The 20,516-nt window shown below is 38.7% G+C and overlaps 1 protein-coding gene across 1 annotated transcript in view; it reads right to left on the bottom strand.

The window, feature by feature from the left end:
- Positions 1–20,516, bottom strand: part of LOC138747624 (puromycin-sensitive aminopeptidase-like) — a 117,085-nt gene that overhangs the window by 95,436 nt on the left and 1,133 nt on the right.

The raw sequence follows: 20,516 nt of genomic DNA, 5'->3' as shown, positions 1-20,516 counted from the left end.
ATCGATTTCAAATTTTAATCTTAAAGAACCCTTGAAGAATTGCTATAACCAGGAAAAGACTTCCTACCACACATAATGATGGTTACCAAGTTGTTTGTTTTTCGGACTAACGTTGCATTGCAAGCCTGATGCAACTTCATTGTATTTATTCAAATGCCAGGAAACTACACTTGCACATTTTATACCCATGTGCAATCAAACTGAGCTGCCAAAGGGGGACATGAAACAAAATAATTAGTCAAAGGACCACTCAGAGATGCTGAGTACCAAGCTATTTTTAAAAATGAAATGCAAATAAAACAAGGGGAAGAAAATAGCAAATGTATTTTTAAACAGTTTGCAACTTCGCTCCAGTAATAGAGTACAACTTTTCTCCTAAATGAATAAACTACAAGGGAAACCAAAGTTGGGTAACAAATGCGAGCCTTGATTAAAATTGTGTTCAAATGAATATTTTTCCTCAAATTCAATATTTGTTTTAATCTATACCATGTTTACTTTCATCGGTTTTTTTCAGGACCTGAATAGGGCAGTGCGGGAGTTTTTATGGAAAGGAAAATTAGTCTGAGTATCTTTACATAAACTTGCATGGAAATATGCTTTAGGTGGATTGCAGTTACCTCACTTTCAAAATTATTATGATGCAGCTCAGTTAAAATTTGTGAGTAGATTGATGGATGTAGACAAACCTCCAAGTTGGGCAAAGGTGGAAATGGCTTGTATATCGGAAGTCGAGATACATCAGTTTATATTTAAATGGAATGTGGATTTATTGCAGGAATGTAATATTAAAACATTTGTTAAAGATATGGGTTAAAAGAAACAGGGTTTTAGGATCAAAGGGTAAATTACCAATTCAAACCCCGTTATATCATAACCAGCTTATTCCTTTTTCAATATTTAATAATCATTTAAAGAGATGGAATTCTCAGGGCATAAAGATAATTCAGGACTGTTTTGAAGGCAGCCAATTTCTTTCTTTTATTCAATTGAGGGAGAAATTTGATACATCTGTAAATTCTCTGTGTATTATCAACTCAGAGCTTTGATAAAAGATAATTATGGTAAAGAGATGAATTTACCCATGTTGATGAAATTTGAGTGATTTCTTCTGTACCCAAGAAAGGTTATGTACCAATTGTTACAGGAGAGTACGGATAAACTGGAATGGGAAAAATCTAGGCTTAAATGGGAAAGTGATTTAACTTATATTTTTCCGGAAGATAATTGGGAAGTTATGTGCTCTGATAGTGTAACCAAAGTGATGAATGTACGTTATGGAATGGTTAATTATAATTTTTTTAACTTCAATTATATTGGACTCCAAGAGAAATTGAAAAAAATATGGATTTAGTCATTCGGATTCTTGTTTTAGATGTGGACTATGTAGTGGAAGTTTTTTTTTTATACATGCTGTTTGGTCTTGTGTGAAAGTACAACCATTTTGGGAAGAAATTAGATTAATCTTAAACAATTTTACCAAAACCAATGTTAGACCCATCAATTTTTTTGTTGGGATATATGGTTTCTTTGAAAGGACTAGGGTTGGATAAATTTCAAATTGCATTTGTATGTCTAGTGTTATCTGTAGCATGAAAATGTGTCGCCAGAAGGATAATGTGGAGGTTAATATAAGACGTTGAGAAATTGTATTATTATGGAAAAAATTACATGTAATCTGCACTATAATTATTCATTTTTTGTTAAAATGTGGTTTTATTTGGAGTATATGAATTTAGAAATACTTTGAAATATTCTTTATAATCACTATATTTGGCTCCCCTTAAGGGGGCTGGTTGAAGGGGTGGGAGGGTGGGCAGAGTTTTGTTGTTTTTTTTTAAATATATATAAAAAAAGTTATTTTTCTGTTATGTTTGATTGTAAGTTGTTTAAATTCTTTTAAATAAAGTTTTCAAAAAAAAAAGACACCGATCACGATACAGTTTCGTATCCTACACAACACAGGAACAGGCCCTTCTGTCCCCAATGTCTGTGCTGACTAGGATGCCAATTTAAAATAAGGCCATTTGTCTGCATGTTATGTACAATCCCTGCATTCTCTGTTATTCATGTTTCTGTGTAAATGCTTCAAAAATTGCTTTCACCACATTCCCTGGCGGCACATTCCAGGCATCTACCCGGGTTGGGTGGGGAGAGACTACCTTGCAAATCTCCTTTAAATATTTCCCCCTCACCTTACAGCAATGTCCACTAGTATTTGTCATTTTCTAAATATTTGGGGTGGGGGCAGGGAGAGAAAAGAGCATCTACCCTATCAATGAACTTTATATTACTGCAATTGGATTCTTGACTTCCTGTCAGGGGGCCCTCAAGCAGTCCAGATCAGTAACAGCAACTCCCAAGACCATCACATTGAGCACACCACCCCCCCAGGTTGTGTGCTTAGTCCACTGCTATTCACTCTGCTGACCCATGACTGTGCTGCTAAACACAGCTCGAACCACATCATCATCAAGTTCACTGATGACACAAGCATGGTGGCCCTTTTTAGTAAGGATGAAGAGTCAGCATAGAGTTGAGGTGCAATCGCAGACAGACTGGTGCAGAGCCAACAACCGGTGTCTCAACATTCATAAAACAAGCAATGGTTGCCAACTTCAGGAGGGCCTGGGGGGACCACACTCTGCTGACCACTGACAGCTCGACCATCGAGTTCGTCAAGAGTATCAAGTTCCTTCTCACCTGGTCCCTCAACACCAGCTCCACAACTAAGAAAGCCCAGCAGCGGGTTTACTTCCTGCAAAGGCTGAGGAAAGTTCATCTCCCACCTCCATCCCCACTACATTCTACAGAGGAGGTATTAAGAGCATCTTGAGCAACTGCATCACTGCCTGGTTTAGAAGCTGTACCACCTCGGACCACAAAACCCTACAGAAGATAGTGAAATCAGCAGAAAAGATCATTGGGGGCTCTCTTCCTACCATGAAGGACATCTACGACACTCAATGCAAGCAAAAGGCAATAAACATTGTGAAGGACTCCACACACCCCTCATGTAAACTGTTCTGCCTTCTGGTAGGAGGTACCATAGCACCCAGGTCTTTATGTCCAGATTGGGTAAGTTTTTCCCCCAAGCCATCAGGCTCCTGAATTCCCAGAACATATGTGGATAGTGTACTGTGGACTTTTACTATACATGTCTTAATTTTTTAATATTTCAATGTGTAACTTCTATTCTAACTTATATTTATGTCAATATGTTCCATGGTGCTGAAAAAAAACTATCTCGTCTTTTCCATGCGAGCATGGTAGGAATGATAAATAAAAGTGATGTGACTTCTATCAGGTCGCCCTTGCACCCAACATGTCAGAGAAAACAATCCAAGTTTGCCCAATCTCTCCTCATAACTAATAGTCTCCAAATCAGGCAACATCCTAGTGAACCATTTTTGCACCCTCTCCAAAGCCTCCACATCCTTCCAGAAATGCAGTAATCAAAATTGCATACCGTTCTTCAAACATGGCCTAACCAATGTTTAAACAGAATAGTAGATGGATACAGAGTTTAGTTTTAACTGACAGGTCACCTCCAAGCAGTCTGCAAAGTTCAGTGAAATTTTTAAATGCAAAAAAATTGAGAACAACTTAATAGGAATGGATTTCCAAGAGTGATCACAGGATTTTTAAATCAAGAATTGCTTTGAAAAGCCATCAATGATAATTAAGAATCTGAAACTAGACTAGTGGCTGGATCTAAACTGGTGCAAGCTGAAAAACAATACCCAATGTACCCAATGTTCTCTCAGCTTACCTCAGTAGCAAACATAAGTTAGGAGTTAACTCATTTTGCTTTCCATGACAAGATAATAAATAATAGGTTCATTCTCAGACATCTCCATTGGTATTTAGGGTTCCAGAGGTGGGGAGAAGGGCTTACTATGGCGATGTAAGATAATGAACCCAGGCTAAGACTGATAGCTAAGTAACAAGATCTGGTCATGAGATCCACGTGGCAAACAAGATTGTGTATGAACTCTCAGTAGCAATCAATTTCACATTCCTCTGTATCTGCACTAATAACTGAACACTGAAACTGCACATAAACCTAGGATGACAGAAAAAGAGAAGAAACAACATGTTCAAAGAAACAATCTTGGAAGCAAAACAGTATACACAGGATACTGAGACTGATCACCTTGTGTGATTATATTTGTAATTAAGAGTTTGAATGAAATGTACTTTTCACCAGTTATCACAGGTGTCTCTTCAATCAGTTCAAGTTCAGCACAATATCGGACCAGTATATTTAATCGCTCCTGAAAACAATCTAGGCTACCAAACAGCAATCCCTCAACTAGAGAAACAAGACATAATTGCAGTCAACTCATTTACAGTAAGGGCCAAGATACTGTTGCCTTCCAGATTGCTTGCTTTACCTCACATTAACCTTCAGTAATGCATACATCCAGGTTCTGCTGGACACCAATACCTCTCAATCTGTCACCAATTTTAAATGGCTCTGAGCCAAACAAAAGTGCGCAACTGCGCAATCAAAGTTAAAAGAAAACACCGACGGGAGGGGGGCTCAGTCGAGGAGCGGGCAACCACGCCGTGACCGGCTGAGGGACACCCGACACCAGGGCTCTCAGCTGGAAGATGAGGAAGGTGGCAGGAGAGGGAGTGAGGTACCAGGCGAGAAAGAAAGTCAATGGGGTGAATGGCAAGAGGAGCAGCAACAGGAGGCTCGACAGATGAGCAGCTCAGAAGGGGAGGACCAACAGTAAGAGGCCTGACAAAGTGATACAGGCAACTCATCAGGAAAATCAGAAGAGATACAGATACAAAGAAGACGACGACGACACAAACACAGGTACAGACACAGAAGAGGAGGAAGAAGACCAAGATCTTCAGAGAAATAGAAGGTAAAACAGATGGACAGAATATAGATAAAGCTTTTTTTGAAGAACAAATGAGAGCATTAAGAATGGTTGTCATTAGAATTTAGTGCAATTAAAAGAAAAATGAAAAGATAAAATGCAAATATTAAAACTAGTCATGACAGAAATGGGGAAAAGAGTAGAAAATGTGGAAGAATGAGAAACGGCTGTAGAAATGGAAGTAAATGACTTAATAGGAAAATTGGAAGTGACCAAAAAATTAGAGAGACACAAGAGTTGTTATCTCAGAAAATTGATATGTTGGAAATTATAATAGGCAAAACAACAAAAATAGTGGGCCTGAAGGAAGGTGAAGAAGGCACAGACATGAAGGAATTTATAAAAGAATGGATCCCGAAGGTCCTGGGAACGACGAAAATGCAGGAAGAAATGGAAATAGAAAGGGCACACAGATACAGCAAAAACCCAGATCTATCTTAGTAAAATTTTTGAGATATATGACAAGAGAAAATATACTGGAGCGGGCAAGGAATAAAATAAGAGAAGATAATAAACCATTGGAATACAAGGGTCAAAAAATATTTTTTTTTACCCAGGCACAAGTTTTGAACTCTTAAAGGAGGAGGAAGGAGTTCAATACAGCAAAATCGATCCTATGGAAAAAAGGTTATAAATTCATATTAAGGCATCTAGCCATGCTTAAAATATTTCTACCCGGGAAGCAAAACAGACTGTTCTCAGATACGGAGGAAGCACAAGAATTCAGAGCGTTTTCAGGACAGAAGGAGAAATAAAGAGATGTAATAAGAATGAAGAACGGCAATAAAGTATATATAAAGATGTTAAAACAATGTATATGCAAAGAACTAAAGAGGGAAAAGAGAATGAAGGAAGTAAAGGGGTAAAAAAAGGGACAGCTTTGTTATATGTTTAATAAAAGTGTTTCTGGGGGTGGTGGGGGGGGGGAAGAGAAGAGAATAACCGTCACTGCGAAATCAGTTGACGGTTGCGAACAAGATCACAATCCAAAAGGAAAGGGGAGTTGTGGTTGCCCGGCAAGGGATAAGGGGCAACTCAGAGAAGGGGGGGGGGGGTATTTGGGGTTAAGGTAATATTGGGTGTGGGAATTGTTGGAGTATTTTGTTTTAAATGTGTTGTCATACATTGAGTTTAAAAAGGGAAAACTGAGAAATAAAATGGGGAAAAGGAGGATGGAGGTGATGAGGAAGTGGAAATGAGGTGTAAACAAGATACAAGATGGCCACGTTGAACTATGACTACAAACATTAATGGAATACATAACCAAATTAAAAGGAAGAGGCTATTAAATTTACTGAAAAAAGAAAAAATAGATTGAGCATTTGTGCAGGAAACACATCTAACTGAAGTGGAACATAAATTAAAGAGACTGGGTAGGACGTAGCGGCAGCATCATAATTCAAAAGCTAGAGGTGTAGCCATATTAATAAAAATGTGGAATGAAAAGCTGGTGCAATACAAAAGCTCACCAGTATTGCATCATTTACTTAATATATGGAAGAAGATCCACTTAGAAAGGAAAAAAACAAATTACCAAATACAAATTGTTATCGACACAAAACCCACTAATCACTTTTACAATAGATAACCTTTAGAGAATGGGAGAGAAAAGGAATCAAGAATAGAAAATTGTTTTTTTTGGGAAATAATTTATTAACATTTGAACAGTTGAAGTACAAATATGGAATAACTCATGGTACAATGTTTGCATATCATCAACTGAAAGCCTACTTAAAGGATAAATTGGGAAACAGACAGATTATCAGAAGGAAGTAACTTTGAATATGTGATTACAGACACAATGATAATTAAAAGATTTATAACGAACATGTACATTAAGCTGCAAGATAAGGAAAATGATAAAATAAGCAATAAACCCAAACAAAAGTGGGAAAAGGATTTAAACAAAGATAAAAAAAATGAAACATGGGAAAAGTTATTTTCTGGAACTATGAAGAATACAATAAATACAAGGTTACGTATGATACAGTATAATTGGTTACACAGATTATATATCATGCCTCAAAAGTTAAAAGAATGGGATCCAACATTATCAGATAGATGTTTTCGCTGTAAGAAGCCAACGGGAACAACAGTACATGCAATTTGGGAATGTACGAAAGTGAAAATGTTTTGGGAAGATCTAAATCAGATATTAAATAAAATCACAAAAAAATAACATACCAAAAATTCCAGAGATCTTTCTTCTAAGTAACATAAGTAGTAAGGAATAAAGCACAAAAAAGATTTATTATGATAGCCTTAGCAGAAGCAAAAAAATGTATGATGTCAACTTGGAAAATGGAAGAGAGCCTGAGAATACAGCAATGGTACATGGAAATTAATAAATGTATTCCATTGGAAAAAATAACATACAATTTAAAAAATAAAGTCACATTATTTGAACAAATTTGGGAACCATACATGGAACATAACAGAGAGGGCTTGCCTCGGACCTCCACCCCCAAAAATGATAAGACGACAAAACGACTTGATTCAGTGTGTAAAAGTAGATGACACATTTTTACTGTTCATTTTTCATTGTGTGAAGACATTGTTTTATGGTTTTATTGTATTGTATATGTTGAATATTTATTGGTTTTGGAGGGGGGTGGGAAGTGGGGAGGGAGGGTAGGGGGAGAAAAAAGGGAGAAAATGCCACTGTGTATATTTAATGAGATTTTGGTTGATATGGTTCACAGTGTGAAAAATAAAATATTTTTTAAAATCTGTCACCAATTTAAAAAGTATTTTGTACTTGTGTATCATCTCTCATTTTGCCTCTTAATTTTCTTTCTCCTACATTTTTAGCATAGGTCACCAATGGATTACTAGTTTAGTAATATTACTGATTGCTTTAGCTCTTTGAATGCATACTTTTCTTTTTAATTTAAATTTTAAATTTAGACATTCAACACAGTTACAGGCCATTTTGGCCAATGAGCCCATGCCACCCAATTACATTCAATCAACCTACAAACACTGGAAGGAAACCAGAGTCTCCAGGGAAAACCCACGCAGACACAGAGAACATACCAACTCCTTAGGATGGAATTCGAATCTCGGTCACTGTAACAGCATTGCACTAACCGCTACACCAACCATGTCTTAATAGCACATAGCTTCATATTCAATTGTTGATAATTGCTTCTGCAAAACATCTTGGGATACTTTATGTTTAAAAAAGTGCTCTATAATAGTGTTTACTGGATGCCAACTTTTTCTGAATACTAAATTTTAAAAACCATGATACATAAAGTTAATAAGCACTTAATACAGAATATATAAGTATACATGGCATATAACAGAAAAAACCCTCTATTCCCCTCCTTACTCAGTAAACCCTCCTCCTTTATATCTTTTTTCTTTTGGCTTGGCTTCGCGGACGAAGATTTATGGAGGGGGTAAAAAGTCCACGTCAGCTGCAGGCTCGTTTGTGGCTGACCAGTCCGATGCGGGACAGGCAGACACGATTGCAGCGGTTGCAAGGGAAAATTGGTTGGTTGGGGTTGGGTGTTGGGTTTTTCCTCCTTTGCCTTTTGTCAGTGAGGTGGGCTCTGCGGTCTTCTTCAAAGGAGGTTGCTGCCCGCCAAACTGTGAGGCGCCAAGATGCACGGTTTGAGGCGTTATCAGCCCACTGGCGGTGGTCAATGTGGCAGGCACCAAGAGATTTCTTTAGGCAGTCCTTGTACCTTTTCTTTGGTGCACCTCTGTCACGGTGGCCAGTGGAGAGCTCGCCATATAATACGATCTTGGGAAGGCGATGGTCCTCCATTCTGGAGACGTGACCCATCCAGCGCAGCTGGATCTTCAGCAGCGTGGACTCGATGCTGTCGACCTCTGCCATCTCGAGTACCTCGACGTTAGGGGTGTGAGCGCTCCAATGGATGTTGAGGATGGAGCTCCATCAGCCAGCTCCCCACCATGACTACCAGCCCCCCCACATCTCCATCGGGCACACAAAACTCAAAACGGTCAACCAGTTTACCTCCTTTATATACCCCTTACCTAAAACCATACCTAAAACTATAATGACACTGTGGATTGAGGCATTTCCACCACATCAAGCCAGAAGTATTCAAAATCTTACACCCATATAATCCAAATAAGGGCTCCAAATTTTCCAATAAAAAAGATAATTATCTCGTAAATTTTATGTTATTTTTTCCAATGGTATACAAGATCTCAATTTTGTATATCATCTAAGGAAATTCAACTCTATATCATTTTTCCAAGTAATCGGAATACATTTTCTCACTATTGCTAATGCTAATCTCAAAAATGCTATTTGAAATGTATTTAATCTTAATTCCAAACAAATCTTTTTAACATTACTTAGCAAAAATATTGATGGATCCATTGGGAATTTAACTTTAAAAATATTTTGTAAAAGTTCCTTAAATCCGCATCCAAAAAAGTTTCACCTTTTCAGAGACATGTTGAATGTTTAAAATGTTCCTTTTTCTTTCTGGCATATAAAACACATTCACCATTTTTGTCATAATTGCATAAATGTTCATAAGAGTCCCCAAAATTCTGAATAAATTTTACAATTTACAATTAAAAGTCTACCGATTTAATGAGATTCCAATTTAAACAACATTTTCTTATTTATCAAATAGCAACTCCTCTTGCTTTAGAATTAAAAAACAATGCAACAACCCAATCTCTTCAATTTCTGATGTCCTTTTTCAGTTAAATGAGTTTCTTGTAAAAAGCAATATCTACTTAAAAAAAAATCTACTTCCTTTTAATTGGGTTATTGAGCCCATTAACATTAAATGTTGCAAATATTAAATTAGACATCTTATTTAAATCTTAAAACTTCTTTAACCCGTGAAGTCCCAATCCACAGTTAACTGAAATACAATGTTCATCTCCTTAATAAAGCAAAAGACTACATCCCCCTCCCAATAAACAAAAAACTGTACCACAGTATTACCTCCCTCTGCTGCACGGGAAGTGACCTACGCCACTAAGTGGCTAACAACTTAAGGAGAAGCAACAAGTACCACCCCTTGCGAACAGAATATTAAAAGACAGGAAATAAAACAGTTCATGTATGATAAGCTTCTTCCAAATCTCTTAATTTGATCATCATCAATATCAATTTTAGCTGATTTACACTGTTCCATTTTTTGCACTCCATTTTTCTTCCCTTCTTGAGCTGGTTGTGGCTGCTGAAAAAAAAAACAACCCTCGACTTATTTGCTGTTTATTATCTGGCAAAGAATTAGCCAATATCAGAGTTTCAGCTTCATCACTAAAAAATTGGGTTCAATTCTCTCCGTAGAAAACTTTTAACACTGCTGGATATCTGAAGGCAAACTTGTAACCTTTCTTCCACAAAACTGCTTTAGCCGGATTGAACACTTTCTGGCATTTGATAATGACTTGGCTTAAGTCTGCATATAAAAAAAAACTTTACTATTCTTAACCACCAAAGGACCCCGATGTTTTCTTGCATTCTACACTGCTAAACACAGAATTGTTTCTTTATCTTGGTAACACAAAGATGCCAACATTTTTCCCTTGAACATTACTATCATAAAAGATCAACTGGTCTTTCAATTCATTACCATTTGGCCATTTATTTTTGCACCAATTAGCTACTACATCAACCCAAGTCATCATATTTAAGGCACCACAAAGTATTATAGCGAAACACTAACCATCGGTAAGGACTGTCCCACTGGATCGACTTCTTAGCTCAGACCATAAAGTGAGGACTGGTATCAACAGCTTCTCCACAATAAACTTGAATACTGCTGCCCCCACCCCCCCCCCACCCCGCCCCCAGGCTGCGTACTTAGCCCCTTGCTGAACTTGTGCATGTGTGGTCAAACACTGCTTTAATTCAATCTCCAAGTTTACAGACGTCATAGGCAAAATTTCAAACCATAATAAAACAGAATACAAGGAAATATAGATTCTGGTGGCAGGATAACAGCTTCTGCCTCAAAATCAAAATGAAGGAACTGGTCAATGATTTCAGAAAACCAAGAGGAGCACACATCCCAGAATATATCAACAGTGCTGATGTGGGTATGGTAGAAAGCTTCAAGTCCTTATGAGAACATATCAGCAACAATCCATCCTGGAGTAACTTTGATATCACAACTAAGAAAGCACAGCAGAGACGACATTTGAATTTTGATATATCCCAGAGATCTCTTATCAAGTTTTACAACTCCAACATAGAAAAGATCTGTCTAAAGTCATCACAACCTGGTAGGGGAACGACTCTGCCCAAGACCCCAAGAAGCTGCAGATATTGATAAACAGCTTCAGCATCTGAATTTATTGTCATGAACATGTCACAAAATTCATTGCTTTGCAGCAGCTCAGGACTAAACAAAAGCCAATCTCTCCTCCACCGACTGACTCAGGGCAGCTGCTAAAATATTCAAAATCTTGCCATCCTCGTCATTCTCCCAACTTCCACCTTCTGTTGGGCAGGTGATGTACGTGCTTCAGAACGCAAACTTCCAGATTCAAGGACAGTTTCTTTCCTGCTGTTATCAGATTTGGCAAAAGATGATGCTCTTGCACCAGCTTTTATAACCATAATTTTCTCTATTCCCTGCAGTATGGTTTTGTACTTTTCTCCATATCCTGCACTATTTCAATACTGTTACACTACTCTCTGTTGTGTTTCTCCAGTACAAGCTGCCCTCTCTGGATAGCAAACAAAACAAAGCTTCTTACTGTATTTGAGTGCATTCAACAATGAAACAATTCATTCATTCATGCAGTCTGAAAAAAAACTCAAACAGATTATAATAAAAGACTCATTTTTACAGCACCTTCAATGACCTTAATCGGTCCCAAAGCACTGTGGCAGTGGAGGCAGCCAAGAACAGACAGATCACTGTGGGAATGGGGATGTTGAAATGACATGTAATCAAAAGCTCAAAATGGCCAATGTGGTCAGATCCTCCACAAAATGGTCACCTAGTCACCACTCAGTCTCATTGACATAGATTATTTCACATCAAGAGCATGTTGGAGGAGGAGCATGCAAATTTCTACCTCTCCCAGAAAGGTTATTTAGGTCCCTGGATGGAGGCAAGAGAGGTGGTACAAGGACACGCGTTGCACCTACTATGGTTGCAAAGAAAGGTGCCAGGAAACCAGTCCGATTTGTTTTTCTAATTATAACAGAGCAAACAAAAAATACCAGAGATTCCAGTACAGGAACAGTACCCCGAATCTGAAATGCCTGGGATCAGAAGTTCTTCAGATTTTGGAACAATGTCAGTTTGCTGTCAGTCCCCACACCGATCCCACCACCCCGCTGTCGGCACTGGCCCCACTGCGGCCTGCTGTTGATCGTTGTATTGGTTCCACTGCCCCAGCGGCACGTTGTCAGTCCTCACCCTGGTCCCACTGCCCCGCACCCACCCAGCAGTCCCCACACTGATTCTGGTGACCTGCTGTCTGTAAATACACCAAAAAATTCTTCATATTCCCTGCTGAAATGGGGGAGGGGTGGGGTCTTGCATGTCCAAATTCATTTTATTTGAGTTATAGCAAAAACATCATTAACACCTCAAAACTGATCAGCAAACACCTGGCAGTTAGCACCCAACTGTGTAATTTTAATCATTAATTTCCTCACCTCCAGAGCACAGTGAGGATTGGTAAGAACTTCTCCTCCACAATCTCCATCAGTACCAGAGCACCACAGGGCTGTTTTCTTAGCCCCTGCTCTACTCACTTTACACCTACAACTGTGTGATTCAGTACAACAATAACACCTACATCCACAGAGAACACTGCCATCAGAGAGCAGCAGCAATCATCAAAGACCCTCACCACCCAGCACAACGCTCTGTTCTCGCTGCTGCCATCAGGAAAGAGGTATAGGTGCCATAAGACTCTCTCCACCAGGTTCAGGAACAGCTGCTACTCTCCTCCACCATCAGAATCCTCAATGACAAACTCAGACTCATTTAAGGACTCTTACTTGTGCATTTTATAGATTTTCTTTTTGTTCTCTCTATTGAACAGTTTCTGCCACACCCACAGGAAAAAGGGATCTTAGGGTTGTATGGGATGTCATTTATGTACTAGAACAATAAATCTGAATTAACTCACATTCAATACTGTCTTACAACATGTCAAACTTTCCCAAAGCAAGACAGTAATTGAAGCAATCTGCGGTACAGAATTATTATATTTATACAGATTCCTTACTATTAGAGCTGAATTGACTCATCATTCATATAAAAAAGTATAGTTTAAACCAATATGCCTTTCCACCTTGAACATCCCGTGACAAAATATGGGCCAAATAATTGACTTATTAACATAATCATTACTGTAATAGTATTTAAGGTACAATCCAGAATTCCATAAAAATGCAAGAACAAAATGGAATTGGATCAGGATAATGTAAATAGATGCTTGATAATAAATGCACAAAGGGTCTTTCCGTGCTGCATGACTGACCGTCACTAACTGGGAACGAACAGCAAATTGAATTAAGTTGACAATGGGCAGTTTATGAACAAGGATATAACATGATCTTAAATTTTAAATTTAGACATACAGCACAGTAACAGGTCATTTCAACCCACGAGCCCAAGCCGCCCAATTACACTGAATGGACCTACAATCCCAGTTCATTTTTGAACGGTGGGAGGAAACTGGACCCCCAAGGAAAAACCCACTCAAACACATGGAGAACAAACTCCTGACAGAAAGCATGGGATTCAAACCCCAGTCTCAATCACTGGCGCTGTAAAGGCGATGCACTAACCACTACAGCAATTGTGCCGCCCCACACTGTCTTGACATTGGATCAAAATCGTGTGTGAAGGAAATGTTATGGATTAGCAAGGTCTCAAATCAATAGCCTAGTTATCATGAATGAAAAGACATGTTAAAAAGGGACAATAGGGTCATCTTTGGCACAGGAGATGCAATGGGCCAATGGTTACAGGGAAGCAATAACATTGTTTTTTAATTAAATTCAGTTTGATGAAGGTTAGGGAATTTTGCAACTCTTGCATATTTATATGAAACAAGTAAATAAGGATCTTTATTTTATATACTAATCTCTTGTGATATTATTGATGGGAACTTGAGACAAAAATAGAACATTAAGGTGCAACAATTTTAAAGTAGAAACATGAACAATCCAGAAACCATAAAATTTAAATTCAGTTAATAATCTGGAATAGTATCAATAGCCTCAAAGATTACCATTAAAAAATTGCCAGATTCTTAATAAAAACTCCCACCCATATCTAACTCTGATTTCTTACCTGTTGGCCTGTACTCTTCCCCAGCCCTTTTTAACTACAATAACAGTGTCTGCATACATTTGTGTTTCATCCCTCTATTTTTAAAGTCCAGTATCCCATTTGCTTCTTTTAACCCTTTGCACAACCTACAAAGAACTATGAACATTTACAATCAGATCTTTGTTCTCTTGTACCCCTTTCAGAATTGTACCTTCTAGTTTATACAGGCAACCCCCACAGTGGCAGGTGGGGGGTGGGGGGTAGGAAGAGAGCTGGAGTCGAGTTCTGAGGAAAAGGTTTTATTGGGATTTTACGCAACTCAAAACCATGTCATCTGCACACGGGCCAAGAAACTTGATTAATAAAGGGTTACTTTCCTTTTCTCCCACATTGATTCCATGAGAGAAAAATGTTATTTTGCATCTCAAATATTTGGGTCATGATTTGTGAATTCCATAGGTGAATTTCTGTAACACAGGGGTCACCTGTCCTACCTCTCATCTTCCCATCAAGTGCCTCACTTAGTATTTCTCAATTACACTTCATGCACACAATGAAGTAAAAACAATGCTGGAGATACTCAGCAGTTCAATATACTTTATATTTGGAAATGATGCCCTGTCAAACCAAATATTCATTATACAGAGCAATGAAAACCAAGTTCCAACCACATCCTCCTCCCCTGAAAGAATTTTACTGTACACCATCCCCCCACACTAAAGAAACCTTTTCTTTCTATACATTGTTTCCTGTTACTTCACCAGTTTTCTATCTATGCAGGCTCCCTTGTTCCATGGGTTTTGATCATGACCACAAGCCAACTAGCAGCAATAAACACCACATTCTATTTAGTTAGAATTCCCTTTACCTTTAACAAATCCACACTTGTCCAAGCAACTGCTAATTCTTTCCCCAATTATAGTTTCTGGAACTTTTCCCACCACTGGAATTAAACTACTGGTAATTTATTGGTGGCTGCTGGATTTATCACTAAATTTTTCAACAAGAATGCAACATTTAAAAAGTCCTCAGGCATCACCACTGAATATCTAAATATATGGAAGATCATGGACAAGGATTCTCCAATTTTCTTCCCTACTTCTTTGAGCAACCCTTGGTTGTATGCCAGCTGGACAAGACAATGAAAGTTAGCCTTCATAATATCATCTAGAATCTAATCAATTTTTAGCAAATCCAGAATCTCAAACACATCTCGCTTCGCCATGACTCCAGCAGCAACATCCTCCGAGCACCTTAGCCAAGACCTACCTCCAGGAGCAAATTTCCTTCTTTGTCTTTCCTTGTGCATAGAAAAATGTTGGATTCCATTTTGTGTGGCTGCCAGCCTTTTCTTACACTCTGCCTCTTGTTACAACCCCAGAGAACCCCAAACCCAGCAGCAATAGATGTTCACCAAGACAAATGGTTACTTAAACAAAAGATGCTTTTAATTATCTTTAAACATGAAAACAGGATCAAACTTTAACATTACTATTAACTTAATTAACCTAACTTAACCCCCTTCTAATTCCAAGCACATGTGCATGTAATGTGTGCAAGTTCAGAAAAGTTCTTTGATTCACAGTCCACTCTCACTTCTCATTCCTCCAAGTTCACTGGTTACAGGCAATTCTTATACTGTGCACAGTATTTAATATTTATGAAGTTCACCAGGCTTTAGTACTAGAAAGGTAAGTGGTTACCGCTCAGGAAGGTTCTTATTGGTTTTCAGAGAGAGATTTGTTGTTCGCTGGACACCACAACTGATTTCTTTTAATCAGCCACTTCAGTATCTTGCCAAAGAAACTTGCCCCCTCGGAGTTCTCCAGATGATAACCTTTTTCTTTCAGGTCACCACAAAGTTCCTTTTTGTTTCTCTTATTTCAAGTGAAACATTAGACAGCCAGTCCTCTCCTCTTGCATGAACCACAAGGGCTTTGACCAGGCTGAATTAAGCACTCACAACCTGTCTTCCAAATGGAATTTTCCACAAGCTTTCCAGCTTGTCCTGTTCCAGTCCCAGCTGCTGTTGCTGACTGTAAAACTGCAGAACTGAATTTCTCCCCCACCCACCACTTTCTCTCCCTCTGAGAGAAAGCCTGTTTGACACTCTCTGCTTGCAAAACCACATGACCTTCTTAGAACAGCCAGTTCCACACCAGAGAGCCTGCAGCTCCGACAAGTTCTTTCATCTGTTTCCTTTTTGTAAACAATCCACTAGTGAAGCCTCTTGGGCACTCTCCAAAGCTTTTGCAAAGGCCCGGCACCCACGCGTCTAGCATGAGCAGAGCTCCAGTATTTTAAATAAGATCTGTTTTAAAGTGTTTGTATGTGACCCACACAAAAAATCCTGCCCCAATTTATCTTCCAAAAACTATCTACATACAATACAAACACAACATAATCTGTCACACTCTTACTTCCTTTTTCACTTCTCATTGCAACTTTATGAAATCAGATCGGTTTCTATTTAACAACTTGATACTACCATAGGCTCTTTTCTATCTTTTATGTCATACATGGTGTTCTGGCTTCAAAATTCCCTACCCCTCACTCCCATGGAAATTGTATTTGCAACACCTTCAATGATATGCCTCAAGTTTTGGCTGCAAAATTTTGATTCCAGATAGGTTTTGTTTACTACTTTTATTAAGCTTAAAGTAAGGTTGTTCCATTGGCAGGTTGTAGTATTTTGCCCAGTGACTAAGATTCACACATTACCAGATGTTCCAACTAGTGCTGAACTATATTTGTTGCAACTAGTTGTCCCCCAACTAAGTGAGTTGGGCACGTTCATTTCTTGCACCAGAGACCCCCGCGGATTGTGGTGATTTTTGTGATGTGGACTCTGAAGCATCAGAAATTAAAATGAAGTATAAACACCATGCTGGAGAAACTCAGCAGATCAAACGGTGTACCTTGTATAACAAAGATAAAGTACACCATTTGACCTGCTGAGTTTCTCCAGCATGGTGTTTTTACTTCAATCATGGTGTCGGCAAACATTTGTTTTACACAAGTTAAAATTATATTGGCAGTCACATTGGTATGACCATTCACAGCTTTCAAAATGTTAGAATTACATCCTACAAGAGCAAATTTATGTTTGGCGTAGCAGTTAGCACAACGCCTTTACACCACTAGCGATCGGGACCAGACCTGGGTAAAGAGTTTGTGTGTGTCTGTGTGGGTTTTCTCCGGGAGCTCCAGTTTCCTCCCACCCTTCAAAAACATAGGTGTAGGTTAATGGGGTGTAAATGGGTGGCACAGATTCATAGGGGCAAATTGGCCTGTTACAGTGCTGCATGTCTAATTTAAAAAAAATTTAAGTCTTGGCCAAATCGTTAAAAACACAAATGCCGGATGAACTTAGTAGGTCTCGCAGCATCCATTGGAGGTAGAGATAACTGAGTTTCAGGTCTGAGCCCCTCTTCAAGGTAGATATCCAACTCTCTCAGAATGACACTTCCAAATATGAATAACAGTGCTATCTCTGGTGGAATGCTTTTGGCCGACTGATCACTCCAGTTCACCAGACCAGAGAAAGTTGTTTGTTCCAACTTGCAATCTCTAATGCCAAATAACATCTAGTCTCTGCTCTTCCATACAACTTTGCCCCCAGGTCAAATTGTGGCAGAACCTTCATATTTCCGTACTCCAAAATTCCAAACTCCTTCACTTGCACCTACATGTATTTCACTTACAAAATCTCTGAACCCATGAGCTAAGACATCTCTCCCAATGCAGCACGTGCCAAAATTTTGCAAAGAAATTTGGACACGACACAAGATAGCAAGAAATGTTTTACTACACAAGTGGTTAGAACACTGGTCTTGTAAACCAGGGGTCACGAGTTCATTCCTCGCTGGGGCCTCATTTCTGTGAGAGGTGCCGGACAAAGTGTCTTTGTCTTCCTTACGGTAGACAAAGTTAAAGAATTTCATGAATGTTACATTTGAAATGTAGAATAAAGTGACAATGATGGAAGTTTAACCTTACCTTTAAATTCCAAATCATTTGCTCTCTTCCTTACTTCCAACAGATTTTTATTTATGAGATTCCCTGGAAGTCTCTTCCATTCCAATCAAAATTATTCAATTCAACTGAGTTTCCACATTAAGGTGTATTCTTGACTGGCTATATTATTATTCTCAATTGTTTGATTTTGTATATGTTGATTAAATAAAATATTCAAAAAAGATGTCTACTTGAATGGCAATTATCAACAGAAGAGCACTTCCAACATCAAAAGTTACCTAAAATAATGTAATGGAAAAGGTCCCCCTAATGGTACCACTCCACCACTTACCAGAATTTGATCTCACCTTGAAAGCTCAACTTACTTCAAACAAAAGTTGCAATGAAGGCAGTTCCCAAATGACCTACTCGTGCATACTTGTGTAACAGCAGAATTTTGTGGACCAATTTTTAGGATAACTCAACTTTTGTCTGTGCTAAGTACCTGCGCTGTTAGAGGCATTGGGATTTCCGATTGATGGGCAGATGGCAAGTTTTCGCTCAGGGTGTCGGGTGGGCGAGCAGCCGGGGCCTAGGCAAGAGTCTGCGATCAAGGCATCGAGAGCTCAGATGGACTGGCAGCTGGTGCCTAGGTGAGAGTGTGGTTGGGAGTTCCAATGGGCAGGCAGCCAGGGTCAAAAATAGGGGGAGTGGTCAACTTTTACACATGGAAAACACCAGATTTTTGGGCCAAAAACTTCTACATGGTATAGACTATTACACGATTATATATGGCATTTACCTTATTTGTAGCAAATCACTGAACAATGCAATTCTGCTCTCCATCTCTTTCAATTAACTGCCCTCTGCTGCTGCTTCTGAAATTTAAATTTCTATCCATTCTTCTCCATTCATGTAATGTTCATTAGCTCCTTGGCTTTTCTCAGTCTCTCCACAGGCCTTTCTTTGTCATCTACTTTGGTCTCAAATTCCCATAACCAGGAATAAACCTCCCACCTTGAATATCCAAGAATGACTAATGACCTGCATTCTCATCTTTTTCACTTCTAACCCTCCTTCCACTCCGATTCTTCCAAACTATTGCTTCTGAAATGTTTCAGAAAGACAACTGAATCTATCCATTTTTACAAACTTCTGCCCTGACACAATCTCTTCTCTCCCCCCCCCCCCAACAATCAGTTGACATTAACTCAATCTTTCTGCTCCTCCTTTTATTGCATCTTTCGTTACTAGCCAACTGGAGCAGAATCCCTCCTACTCATTTTTTCTCTTTCTGTGTACATGTAACATTTAACTCTCTCATTCACATCTCTAATCTGACTTTACATCCATAATCCAAGGATACAGCACAAAAGTAGGCCATTCATCCTTTTCTACCCATGTCAGCTATTCAAGAGCTTTGCAATTAATTTCATTACCCATCTGTTTCTTTTTTTTTTAAAGTTACTCTCAAAACTGCTTCTACTGCCCTTTCAGCATATTCCAGCTCAAAACAACTCAATGTGGGGAAAAAAATTCTTGTTCCCTCTGGCTATAATGTCACTCATTTTAAATTTATATCTCCCAGTTTTGAACGTTCTTCACTGAAAGCAGTCATGATTTTGAACGCCTCGATAACATTTCTTCACTTCTCCAAGGTATACAGCCAAAAAAAAATTTTCAATGACAAAACTGCCCCATGGAAGGTGGAGGACACATTTAAGGGGAGGTGAGGTGGACATGATCTTCATAAACCTGAAGGCTTTTTGAAGGCTTACTACATGCATGTGCACTTGGGTCAAAATACAAAAAAAATTTAAGATCACAATTGCATACAAAATAGTTTTGCAAATATCCATATGCTGTAGGTAAATTATAGGGGCCCACCGTGCCTCTCTGTACAAATGGTGGGGATGCCCAACATTGCAAATAAAATGCCAAGTATTTTCAATAGTTATGGATGTGATCTATTAATAAATGCCTAGTGCAAAACTTTTAAAGAGTGCTGAGTGACAAATAGAAAACTGATTTGGCTCCCAAATAGCTAAAAGGCACAATCCCCTCGCCGTAAATATGGGTGTGGGGAGAGAACTATCAAATTAATTCTTAAATTAACTCCAAAAGTAATATTTCAATACCAAACAAGTTGAGCAACCAAAATAACTTCCATTTGCAACTAAACACCATGGCTAATGACAGGTTTGGAGTTCCCAGTACTGTCATATCAGTTAAGCACCCAACGAGACACTAGAAATACACACATCTCTTGGTCACTTCGATCAGACAGAATCCATATTCTGATTTTTTTTTTAAAAAGACTGGTTTTGTATTTCGCAGTTACCCAAAGGCAATCTAAGCAAAGCTAACGTAAACAGGAGTGAAATAGCAGCCTCAACCGTTGCCCAGATAT

Source organism: Narcine bancroftii, chromosome 12 (assembly GCF_036971445.1).
Source record: "Narcine bancroftii isolate sNarBan1 chromosome 12, sNarBan1.hap1, whole genome shotgun sequence".
In the NCBI taxonomy this organism is placed as follows: Eukaryota; Metazoa; Chordata; class Chondrichthyes; order Torpediniformes; family Narcinidae; genus Narcine; species Narcine bancroftii.
This window is presented reverse-complemented; position numbering and strand designations above follow the sequence as displayed.